General features: G+C 40.8%; 1 protein-coding gene across 1 annotated transcript in view; it reads right to left on the bottom strand.

Annotated features, from left to right (window-relative positions):
- Ntm (neurotrimin) overlaps positions 1–12,342 on the bottom strand; it is a 982,570-nt gene that overhangs the window by 27,093 nt on the left and 943,135 nt on the right.

Raw genomic sequence — 12,342 nt, 5'->3', positions numbered from 1 at the left:
TAAAAATATCAAGCAAAGAGGCAGCTGTATCCCCTCCAATAACTTCCGCTGTCCACCTGACACATTTATTCTTGGGTACGATAAAATTTACAATAGGATTACTATTATTTTAGGTTATAAGAATTTTACCACCCCATCTGTGAACCCAGGAGCTCCGTTTGCTCTGCTCTTTGGTGCAGAACAGCTTCTGGGGGCCTCAGATGAGGCCAGAACAAAATGATTGAAGAGATACTGAGGCTATAAGCAGTTGTTCCTGGCTGCAAGTGAACAGCCATGAGGCTGGACACAACCCACACCCTATGGACTATACTGGATGACAGCTCCTTTGTGTGTCAGAACCCTCTTCCATAAGATGGGAAGATCGTAACACCTGGAGGAGAAGTGTGGGTGTGAAATAAGTGCATAGTTATGGACCCCAGTGAATGGAACTAGCACACCCACCAATTTTAGTGGTTTGAACTAAGTTTGGGCACCTTTTAATATTAAAAAAAAATTCAAGACAAGAAAATCTCGAGTAAGAAATGAAAAGAAGGTCAGATATCATCTTTGCTGGTAGGAATGTAATAAACTCTACAAAGGATTCATAATATATCCTTTAATTAGTATCTCTACTCCTTTCACTTAAAATAGGATTTGATTTACAAGAAATACAATTCCTGAGGATCACTTCTTCTTAAAAACAAATCAAGTGTAGTTGCATATGCCAGGTAAGCCTGCTCAAGGGCTTGAGAAACATCTCTGAATTCACAACTAAGAACAAAACGTTAAAGACACATTTATACACACACACACACACACACACACACACACACACACACACACACACACACACACGATTTTCCTCCAGATCTTGATCAGAGGGCTGACAAAAAAGAGAATCTGATGATCTCTGCAAGAGTGGGCAAATTTAAAAGCTGTCTTTCATAGAAAATGTTCTGGAAGGTTTCAAACTGATTTTAATCCTGCAGCAAACTGAGGAATAAGCCTGTAAAGACTTGGTGAGAAAATTACTTTTGCTATCAAACTTTAGGAAGTGACATTGGCTGAACCAATCTAAATGGCTGGCTTCCATCTTTAAGAGGACACGTACTTCAACAGGTTACTGCTGGTTACCATCAAGCCAGGAATACAATGTCTTCATGCCAATTCCTGTGTGCCACTCTCTGTTTTCAGCTAACATGGGCACTTCTCATTCTTGGGAAGCTGCTTGAATCAATTCTTGCAAATTCCCTTTCTGTTGGATGCAGAGATGTTAACTGTAGCTGAGGTCTTCATCTGAGTCAAGGCTACACTTATACTGTGGTACACCCAGGAACAGCTTCATTGTTTAACAGAACCCCTGCTTGTGACAGAAATGTAAACTGCACTCACGAAATTAATCTGTTAACCTGATTTATCCTAAAGCAGTATGAATTTGATAAAAATGTGAACTGGCACCAACTATCTATTGCATGTGTAAACATATATATGTACATATATCTCAGCAACGAATCTAGTATAGATCCTCCATATGTTAAAACTAATTTGATATTTGGAAGTGAATGTATGCATATATTTGAGTATTTATGAATATGCACATATAAAGTGTAATATTTTAAGGTATATAGAAGAAAAAAGAAATTTCTTTAGTACAGATCTGGGAATTTTTGGAGAATAAATTATCTCTCTATAAAAAAGAAGTTGCAACCTAAAATATTTGTGACAAGGAGCCCTTTGTATTCTCCCCTGGAGCCCGTCCCTGTGAACTTTTTAGGAAAGGTCAGGACTTTCCCTAATGACAGTGGTGGCAGTTTTCAGGGCAGGTGAGGCTTCTGAGGCTACTGGGCTGTTGGCTAGGTCCCCTTCCTGTGTTCCCTGCTTGAGGACCTGCCAGCTGAGTTCTGCATGTAGACCTTCTATTACGGGTGATGCTATCAAAATCAAAGCACACAGCTGGATGCTTGGAGTTCTCAGCGTGATGTCTGGAACCTGAGTATTTGCAGGAGTGCAGCTGATGGCTGCTAGAAAATAAATAAAATATAAATAAATAAATCAGCTTTTGATTTGTAAAACTCAGCCAATTTGATCTGAAAGACATTGATGGGGGATAAATATAGAAGCCAGCAGTGCCATGCCATCTTAGGCTATAGGCGTTTGCTTTGCTTCTTTCCCACTCTCTTGAGACAGGAGTCGTGTGGTGTTGACAAAGATAAAGGACTTAACTGCTCTGGAATTGCTTGCCCACATTCATTTAAGGAAATTTCACTTATCTGAGAGACTCCTGAAGGGTTAAGATCTTTCTGGCCAGAAGAGGGCATGCCTAGCAAGAGGTCTACTTCTAGCAGTCTTCCTGCCCACTGCCTTGCAGCAGTCTTCCTGCCCACCACCTTGCAGCCGTCTTAGAAAAATGAGGGTTGGCCCCTGAGCATCTGGGATTTAGCTATCAAGACAATTTGTGGAGCATCTCTTGAATTAGAGAAGTGGGGAACTCTGGCCCAGGAGCTTGTACCTGAGGAAACAGCTGTGTGTGTGTGTGTGTGTGTGTGTGTGTGTGTGTGTGTGTGTGTGTTGACAAGCACATGTAGTGACAAGCACACATAGACACACACACACACACACACACACACACACACACACACACACACAAAGATGCATGCAAATATGCATGCCTTCACTAACAGGCCATTCTACCCTTGACCAAAAGGGAGCCTGATAGCAGCTAAAGATGGGACCAACGTTGTATCTGTATAGCTTTGCTCCTTCATATTACATATAGTGATGGTTTAGAACCAAATCTGCATTGGTTCTGCACACACCTCCTCAAAATCTTCCTGGCAAAAGGAAGACCACAATGGCAGGGCTAAAGCACAGCCATATGTGTGCTTTATTAGACATTTTGTGGTGAACAGGAAGGGAGATGGCTTATCTACAAGCCCTTTATGAGCATGAATAATCACACACACCTGGGAATTCCTGTGTTCATGAAAGGGGAAAGTCTTTGCCCACCAAGACCTGAATTGAAAGATATGGGGAATGGGAGGCTCTGCCCTATGCATGGAGGTCATGGGGTATAGGCTGAGGTAGAAGATAGTGGACATGGCTTTTCATTTTGGAACAGCATTCTCTAATGCAGAGCACACTACAGAGTCTCCTTAAGAAGTTCATTTATCAGTGAGTTCACCAAAGAAAGCCTTACAAAGAGGTGATTGTTTGGGCAGGCATGGAGAAGAGAAGCTGGGGTGGTGTTACTCTATCCACAAGATAATCTAAGAGAGATGTTCAATCAGATTCAGAAAGAGAAATGACAAGGTGCTCTGAATGCTAGGGATGCAGATATGATCTCTGTATTTGCAATCAGCATAGGGAGGATGCACGCCAGGCATGTATGGGCAGAGGATAATAACTGAGCCAATCACATGAACATAGACATAGAAAAGCAGGAAGAAGGTCTGAAGAAGGAACATTTGGGCCCAGAGAGAAAAGAAGACATGACTGAAAACTTTGCATTTGTCATATATAATTATAGTCTTCAAGTAGGAAAAGAAGGGGGCGTGTTTTCAAACAGTTGTCAAAACTTAGCCACCAACACAGATACTTCATACCTAACTGCGCTACCTGCAGCCTGTGCAGGCCCCCTGCCCATCTGTTTGTGAATTCCTCTCAACTTTGTTATTAATTCCAATATACACAGGTGGAATTTTTCAACCACATGGAATCTATAATAGGAAGAGTGTAGGGAAAACAACAGAAGGTCTGATGCACTATTTTATGGGATACATCACTAATGTTCCCCTTATACTTCTTATTATTTTGTATGAATCCTAAAGGTAGGAGCTTGCACATCTAGATACTGGATAGAAATGACACACTAAAACAAGACATGTATGATGTTATTGATTTCTGCTTATAGCTATTCCTTTATGAGCTAGGTGACCTTGAGGGAGTTATCAAATCTCACTGCCACGTTTAGTAAAATGCAGATATCCTTTTACTACTTATAGATTGGATATGAGAATTAGATGAGAAAATTTATGGAAATGCATAGAAACAATGACTGGCATGCGAGAGGCAATCAATGTCAGAAGAAAAAAATACAGGAGAACTTGAGGTGGGTACTCAACAACGACATCTGATAACACTCACACCTCCACGGCTTCTGTCTTCACTCTCCAGGTAATTTCCACCTAGGAAACCTGTGTCTCCAGTGGAAATTCCTAGCTATAATCATGATTTCCGTGTCTGCTTTCCAACTTAAGAGCCTGCTGAACCCCAGGCTCATAACTGCAGGGGAATGCCCATCTGTCATCCCCCAGACTTAACAGCCTAGACTCCCTTCCTCCTCTCATCTCTGTGCACAGCTCTGGCAAATCCCAGTTCTCCCGAGGTGAGGCAGAATTGCCTCACTTTAGCCCTCATCTTCCTCACCTCCAATCAAGGAATCCTGGTGGAGGATTCCCACCTGCAACACTGGAGCATCCTGATGTGCTATTCATTTCCTCATCAGTGCTCTTCTCTTAATTTAAGTCCTCATTATCTTCTCTACCCTAACTCTGTAACTCTGGCTTATTTGTTAATTCTATTATCACCCAATTTATTAATGATAAAATAGTGGCAATAGTAGAAATCAATCTAGTTGTCATTTAAACCTTCTCCACTTGACAAGACTCAGTGACACGCTAAACAGAAGCTCCTCTGGGCCCTTGCCCACTTCTCCAGGTTTGTTTATCGCTCAGTGTTTTCCTCAGATGCACCAGACACACCAGCAGCATTCTAAAAATATGAGGCAGCACAGGAATCTGTGTGTCTGAATCTCCCCCACTGTGTCTGGAATCAAATACCTCCTTTGTCCACTTTAAACATCTATGCAGGCTTCAAAGCTGTCTTGGACAGCGCTGCTCTGGAAACCCTGTTTTGACCCTCACACATCCTTCCTTGTCTCTACTCAGTGTACGCTTCTGTTTGTTGTGTGGTGCAAGAATAATGCTTCATTGTTGTGTACTACTTTTCAACAGAACTGAATCTTTTATTTATTCTACTTGTACAACAGTTTTAAGCCCATTGCAGTCACCAAGAGATTCCAAAGTCAAAGCTGGAGTAATTGAAATAGCTGAGTGATTTAGATGGCTGACATAACCATCATGGGCTATTTAGAACATTCTTTTCTTATTTCCAAGAAAATAGCTGATATCTACCTTTAAAGATTTCTCTTTGTTTTTTTTTTCTTTTTGTTTGTGTATTAAAGGTCTCAACTCATAAAAAAAAAAAAAAAGACTTCTCAAAATGCCCTATGACTAAAGAGTTTTATTTCACATTCCTGAAAGAGAAGAAGCCTAGACCTGGGGCAAATCAAGAGAAAGCTGGGTTTGTCTGTCTCCACAAATGTCCTTCCTTAAATGTTCTCATTGTTCATGTCCCTACTTCCTCTGGCTATGAGGACACAGTGTGCCCTAATCAGAAGAATCTAGGAGAGCTTTCTTATGTCATCACCAATCTGGTTAAAGTTTTTCTGAGTAGAATCCGCTTGGTGATTCAGCTTTGTCTATTTGTGATTAGTCAGGGGATGATTGCAGGGGATGTGATTAGGCTCTTTACCTTCCTGGGACAGGCAATGGGGGAAAGTGCTGCCGTCAACAAGAAACAGTCCTCTGCAAAGGAAGGGGAACCTCTGTGTGGGGACACTGGCCACATGCCCACTTGGAGAATAGCTCTGCACAGGAAATAGAAGCAGCATTGAAGGAGATGGTTCCTAGCAAGAGCTGATTCCAGGTACGGTACTGAATTCAGCTAAGCAAGGTAATGCCCTTTAAGAGCATCAGATCTACCCAAACCTCTCCCCTCCTGTATCACGATGTTTGGAGCCAAAGATATCTATGTCTATCCTAGATCTAGAATGGAACCTGCCACTGACAGTGCTGTGGCCTCCACCCCCCAGGTCTGTTCTTCCATGTAAATCACATTTACATGCAAACCTCAAATCTCCTTCAAACCTGGTAACTCTCCCTGTCCCTTAATTCCAACTAATGGGATTAAGGAACATTTCATTTCATCAGTACCCAATGGTATTGGTCCCTGACATGGAAAACTTAGCTACTTTTACTGATGAAAAGTTATTTGTTATTGTTGTTTAACACTCAATTTTAAGATACTAATCACCACATCCAAAAATTGACTATCCCTTTCCAGTGCAATGACAGAAAGAAGTCATAAATGAAGTCAGTGGCTGTCAGCATGGGAAGAAGGTGGAGGAAAGGAGGGGAGAAGCATTAAGTGGAGAAGAAGAGGCTGTGAGAGAGGCAGCTGATAAAATTACATGTAAGCATGTACAAGATTTGTGCAAACCCAAGCCAGCCCAAAGCCCATCATGGAGACCTGAACTGGGTTTGATATTCTTTCCCTAGCTATTGGCAATTCTAAGCTAGTGAGAGAAGGTCACTTTTCTCTAAGAGTGTATAGCCTCTGAAAAGCTGACCAAACTCCAAGGAAAGGCCACACATCCAAGAATATTTGGGTAGCACAAAATGGTCTGGATACAAAGTTGAGTGGGAATGGAACAGGGAATAAATCTGGGAGAAGTTGGGGGAAGGGTGAATATATTTTTGATTATGAGCCTAGCCTTTAATGTGGAGCCATATCTCCAGCACAAGGTTGTGTGTGAATATAATCAAAACACATTGTACAACATTCTCAAAGAACTAATATAAAGTTACATGTCAAAAAAGAAAAGCAAGTGGTTGCTAAAGGCAGGTCTTCAGTTGTTTAGGCAGATTAGGGGCTTGCTTCCATGATTCCTGTATTCCTACGGTGGCTTTATGCCATTGCTACTTCTGGAGGATTCAACCACAATTACTCCTTTTTGACATCCTCTGATGCTTTCAAGACCACAGCAGTAGACCGAGTCACCATTTTTCTACAAGTGAATAATACTCTAGGATATTATTATATCTAGAAGGCCAGCCCACTCTGTTTCTGTAAAGCACAAAATAGTAACTATTTTAAGATATTCAGATCATGTGGCCTCTGTGCTGTTTATTGAATAGCACTAATATGGCATTAGAGGAGACACAGAAACCACATGGTTGTGGTTGCATTTTAATAAAGCTTTAGTATTAGACAATGGCATTTAACTGTCATGCCATTTTAATTTCTTACAATATACAATGTGATGCATCCTAAGCCACCACTGAGGAGAGGCTCCACGACCTCCTGAGGATGCAAAATTCCAGAGGTTCAAATCCCTTATGTAAAATGTGTTTACAGTAGTGCTCTCAGCATGGCCTCCTGTAGACTTTGAGTTATTGCTAGATTATCTACAAAGTCTCACATACTATAAATCTACAAAACTGTTGTGCCACACTATGTTATTTGGAGGATAATGATAAGAAAATGTAGTCTGGAAATGTTTCATACAGATGTAATGATTTTGGATTGTGGATAGCTGAGTAGATGAATACAGAACTCATAGATAAAGAGGGTAAAATTTATTCTCTTTTTGATTCATATTCAACAATTCAAAAATGAAAAAATAGCTATACAAAAGTGCCAGCAGGTTGAAGCTGACCTATCAGCTGTAGTTCACTGACCCTTACTCTATGTTTCCATTGCCTGTTTCCATCAGTTTCATAGTGCACTGTTCATCTAGCCCTCCCTTTGTCTTAACTCGATACCTTCCATCTCTTCCCTCAATACTCTCATTGTGAACTCTGGATCCTAGTCTTCATGGCCAGTAGCTCCTTTATGTCCTTGTCTTTTTGGAGAGGCACCATCCTGACCCTGTCATGGAGGTCTGGGAATCTGTATTGCCCTACAGACCTGCAACCAGAAGCTACTGATTTTCAAATAACATACACACTTGCTTGTCACTTGGTGTCTTTGATTCCTAACAAAAGTTGCAGACTGAGTCATTTTCAAAGCTCTCGCATTGAGGCTCTTATCTTAATGATTACATATTTCTTCCTTCACATCTCTCTGTTGACCTGGCCATTACTCCCCATTCATGGAACATCTTTGTTCCTGGCTTAGAGTTTCCATCACCAGTCCAACGCCTACCATTATTCTCAGAGACCTGCTGTCCAGAAACACAATTGATCAAAACTTAACTCCTGTTCTTGGTTCTTCATGACTCTGTCCTCTGATCTCTTCAGTGACTTGTTTCCCATTTTAAACCTGGAACTTGCCAGAGGCTGTACCACTTCTGAAGTCATGAACTGAATTCTCCAGTGCACCCATGACATCTTGACTTTCCACAATGTTTGCTAAGTCACTGGATACAATTATTCCTTCATTCTGGGGTTCTCAACCTTTTCTGCCTTACTTCTCCCTTTAATCTCTTTTGATAAGCCTTAGACTTAGGACCTATCATTTTTATCTCTCATGCAAAAATACCCTTAACCTCACTTCTATTTCTATGCTATTATCATTAATGTGAAGAACTCAGTCCCGTTCCTGACAAAATATAATTCCTCTTTAGGGTCCATATATTTGTCCTACCTTTCCAAAGACACCTCTCCATCAGTTACCTCTGCTCTTTCTTACCTGTCATCAACTAGTACTTTGCTGGACCCTGTCTATGAATGCTCCTCTTTTGCCTTTTAACTCTCTGTCCCATCACCACTGTGCTCCACTGACTTGTATTCATCGCCAAGCTCCTTTAAGTGACTGTCCATATGTGCTGTCTGAAGTCCTTCATCCCTTGTTCCTACTTCAGACAATCTAATCTAGCACCTGTTCACACCTCTCCACTGACCCTATCTACACCAAAGCCATCAGATGATGGCCACGTTTCCAATCTTTTTTTTTTCACCTTTCCAATTTTATTGCACGTGTTTAAGTATTTTCTTAAAAGATTTCTCAGCAGCCATTTACAAGGTTGACAGCTAACTCCTTTAAATGGTCTTCTTAGATGTCATAACCTCTGAATTGTCACTCACTTCTCTGGTAACACCTTTAAAAACTCCTTAGTTAGATTCTCCTACTTTGCTCAACTTTTACATATTAGATTGTTCAGAGGCCAGTTCCAGATACTCTTTATATTTTTTTCACTGTTAAATAATTTCTTAGGCCATGTCATTTATTCTGCGGCTTTGAAGATCCAGGTATATGGCAACAACTCAAACATTTCTTTCTCAGCCTTATTTCTTTTCCATGAACTCCAGACTTAAACATACAATGGTTAATCAAACACAGTCACTAGAAGTCTGGAATGCACGCCAATTTTGGTCTTTCTGACACAGAATCTTTCAATGTTTACTCTCTTAAATTTTCATGATTACTGGTAACCCCTTAGTGTCTCACACTGCTCCCCAACTGCAAAAACAAATGTGTTACCGAGTCTGATGTATTATACCTCTAAATGAGGCCTGGATTCTACCCTCTTCGCTCCATTTGAACATATGTAGCCTTAATCCAGAGAATGCTAGAATAGCCTGTTGAGATTTTAAAGTTCTAAAATCTGTTTGCAGATCTTCACTTGGACTGTGTTTTCATAATAATATTAACGGAGTATTGCCACATCTGTTTCGGCAATGCCACACCCAATATGGATTCCAGCGCATCCTGGCATTGTCTGTGGACTCCTTTTCTTTAGCATGTCCTCTGTATTTTTCCGTACTTTCTCAGGCCTGCCTGAGACAATTGACAGTGACTGGAGAAGCTTATCTCATCTTTGGCCCCAGGTTTGCCTATGCTATTACCTGGAAGCCTCTTCCCTCTCCGGTTTTCTTTTGTTTCTTTTAGGTTACAGCTTAGATTTCATCTTTGTGAGGTTTGATGTCCCATGTTAGTTATGTTAGGCTGCATCCTTTGTTATACTTACTATATTGAAATGGGATTGTTAGTGATCTCCAACTAAAGGTCTATTAAATGCAAACAGTATTTCTGCATCTGTAGGGTATAGTTATAAGCAATATATAGTTGCTCAAAGAAAAAATTTAATGAATAAACAAAATTAAATATGACACATCTGCTCACCGTAAACTTAACTGGCTAGGACAACATTCATTCTTTACTTATTTTTTTTTATATAGATTTGGTGATTAAAGCAATTTGTTCAATATCTCAATGCCTATTGCGAGCCCCTAAATGAAGCATCTTTATTACTTCCTTAATAACCCATGGCACACTGACTTGATGCTCCAGAGTCACATTCCTTAGCACTTTCAGTTCCCAATTTCCTGATAGCTATGCCTTACCAGGGGGAGAACCGTGGGAGACATCTGCTCACTGATAGTGTTTAAAATTGAAAGTGCAAGCTCATATTAATAATAATTAAAATAAGATGGCTTTCGGTCAATTTTACTGTATTTTAAATTCCACACTGGATTTGTAGCACCAGTTAAGATGAAGAAAGCATACTACTCACTCTATCTCTCCTCATTACAACTGGAAAAAATGTCATTAGATTATTGAAGGGTTCTGAGATCAGGTATCAGCAGGGTTACCAAGGAGAGAGATGAAAATTGAAGAAAGAGCAAGGGGGTGGCAGTTTATTTTAACTATTTTTTTCTGACTTTTCCTTGCTTAAACTCAGAGTGGGAAGAATCCTGAAATGATATAGCAGATCCAACAGAAACAAGATCAAGATAAGTTATCCACTGGCCCTGAGGATGAAGGTAGGGAGAAGCAGCAGTATTGGAGAACGGGGCACACTCTGTGTTTTCCTCTTGCCTCGATCTATAGGCAACCTTCGAAGAACTAACTTTCTTCATGACCAGAGGAACTAGGAGAAGGGGGTTGCTCTGTTCAAATGTTTAGAGGGATGTTCCCTCCATCTTCAGATTCTCTTCCTTCCTACCACATTTTCTCAAAGTTGGACTCAATCATATGAAATCAGTACCATTGTGTTTTAGGGATGAGAGCTGTGGAGATTGATGCTCTTGCTTTCTAAGGCAAAGGATGGGAGCTCTCTCAGGAGCTGGAGAGAGGGAGCAGGAGGAGGGAGCTCAAGGAAGGGATTCTTGAAGCAGCATGGGAAGCCAATTTTAGCCTTGAGAGTGTGGACACCTGATCCCCACACCAAGCAAATACTTGGAGAATGGAACTGTTGTCAGCCCACCTGCCCTACCTGCTAGCCAGGCAATACTGCAGGGCTGTGGAAGCTCAACAGGTCTCATGACCTGCCACAGCCAGCAGAAGGAAAGTTCAGGCTTCAGGTATGAACTGTGCTGGATTAAGTGTCTCTGCATGTAGTCTGTCTTAACTCTGAGTTCTCAGAGGGTGTTACAGGATGCAGAGTCTCCTAACAGAATTTCAACAATATGTATGAGGTAATACAAAATTATTCATCATATGAAGACTGAAGAAGCCAGATATCTCAGGAGAAATCCCTATTAATAAACACCAACAAATATAAAGTCAGACATTTTGGAAACACACATACAGATATAAATTCTTAACAGACCAGAAGCCACAAATTAGAAAAAAAAATGAAAGAATTCAGATTTAGTTTGAGATATCAACCAGATTGACACAATAGCAGAGTGGAAATGAAGAGTAAAGAGGCAGTTAACTTGAAGAAAAACAGGAACTATCTGGCTTCAGCAACAGAGGCCAAGAGTCTAGGAGTGTGAAGAATCAGGGAAAGAAGTATTGGGGGTGAGGAACTGTGTATTCTCATTAATTCTAGTTGTGATGAGTGTATAAACTATTCATAGAAATGTACACTAAAAAGCCACTAAGTTCATTAGCTAAGGGGACATTATGCTATACTATACTTGAAAATTTACGTTTCATACACAGAATCTTAGACTTCTCCATTTGTCGGTTTCTTGAGATGTACTTGTTCTATAGTGTCCAACTGCCATCTAAATTCCAGTCTCTCCAGCTGTACATTAGTGCAGCTCTCAGACCTCATCAGATAAGTGTCTTTGTAGAGTGGCCAGTGGTAAACACAGATGCTCACACTAGCCAAAGTGCAGAGAGTGTCAGTGGGGGTGATCAGCCATAAATGGGGGATTTATATCGCGCACTTTCCTTCAGGCTCAGACACCATCATGGAAGAGGGAGCAGAAATACTGTAAGAACCAGAGGTTGGGGAGGACCAGAGCACAACAAAGTCCTCCGGACCCCGTAGCATAGCTGTGCTCATGAACTCACAGCAGCCGTGGTTGCCTGCACAAGGTCCAATCAGTGAACATTCTAGCAGGAAGGGAAGGAGTTCAAGAGCTTCCACTTATAGCTGGAGAGCTATAGTCAGTTGATTGCTTCTGAGGGAGGGATAGTCAGTTTTCTCTAAGGGTATGGTCCCTGGAGTGTCACCAAGATTCAGGTGGATGGCCCACAGCCAGAAGTATATGGACAACACAACTTGGATTTTATATATATATATATAATATAATATATATATAATATAATTATATATTATATTTT

The sequence above is a fragment of the Peromyscus leucopus genome, chromosome 7 (assembly GCF_004664715.2).
Source record: "Peromyscus leucopus breed LL Stock chromosome 7, UCI_PerLeu_2.1, whole genome shotgun sequence".
NCBI classification, from domain to species: Eukaryota; Metazoa; Chordata; class Mammalia; order Rodentia; family Cricetidae; genus Peromyscus; species Peromyscus leucopus.
Note: the sequence above shows the minus strand (reverse complement) of the source record. Positions and strands in the feature narration are given on the sequence as shown.